Genomic DNA, 1,149 nt, shown 5'->3' on the forward strand with positions numbered 1-1,149 from the left:
GGAGGACTAGGACCTAAACAGATTTAACTAATAATTGTTGGATGACTAGGACCTTAAATGTTTTAAACTGTGGCACCCTAGCAGTACCAACTGAACTCGGCTGAGTCCCTGGTTAGGCTGGAGGAACGTAGAGAGTAGAGGTCCCCTTTTTTGTTTTGTTTCTTGTTGATGTCGGCTACCCCCCAAAATTGGGGGAAGTGCCTTGGTACATGGATGGACGAATGCTAATCGAGCTGTGAAAACCCCAAGATATTTAAAAATCTTAAACCTTAATTAGAATAAAGTTTCTTTCAAATATAAAGCCCTGTCCACACGATCGTGCATACCTGACGGGCAAACAGTGATACCAGGCCACAATAGTTAATGAAAATGAGGGTTGAAGACGTCAGAAGCGATAAAACTAAATGCAGAGATCTGGCAACACTATGATGCCAGATCCCTGTCTGTGGTTTAACTGCTTCTGACGTCATTAACCTTCATTCTTACTAACTATTGTGGTCTGGTATCAGTGTTTGCCCGTCGGGTATGTGGTTTAACTGCTTCTGACGTCATTAACCTTCATTCTTACTAACTAATGTGGTCTGGTATCACTGTTTGCCCGTCGGGTATGCACGATCGTGTGAACAGGGCGTAACAAAAGAGCAATATCACCTCAAGTGCTTGTTACAGTATGTTGCGATACAGATATTTCATGGAAATTTAAAGAGATTTCAATGGGACGAGCTTCGTGGAATTTTTTTTTATTGAAAGTTTCTCATCGCAAGGTTCAAATTGTATTTCTTGTAAAAATATAATTCTGAATTTTCTACACTTACGGCTGCAAGCATGAAAAACTGCTACAAGCTTTAATATTCATAGAACTTTACATTTATTTAAAACTAATGTTCTTTAATATCTTATGAAATTCTGACCGATTTGGTAGCAACAGTATAGCAATATTCTGCCATTTTCATTAATTTAGTTTTTTTTTTTTTTGCCTTCTAATTAATTCTATGACAGCTTCCTTTTGAATAAATTTGACAGATTTTGTAGTTACAGTATGGCAATGTTCTGCCACTCATTAATTTAAAGATTCCTTTGACTTCAAATTCATTCTATGAGAGCTTTCTGGAAATAATTTTGACCGATTCTGAAGCTACAGTATGACAA

Source organism: Palaemon carinicauda, chromosome 12, assembly GCF_036898095.1.
Source record: "Palaemon carinicauda isolate YSFRI2023 chromosome 12, ASM3689809v2, whole genome shotgun sequence".
Lineage (NCBI taxonomy): Eukaryota > Metazoa > Arthropoda > Malacostraca > Decapoda > Palaemonidae > Palaemon > Palaemon carinicauda.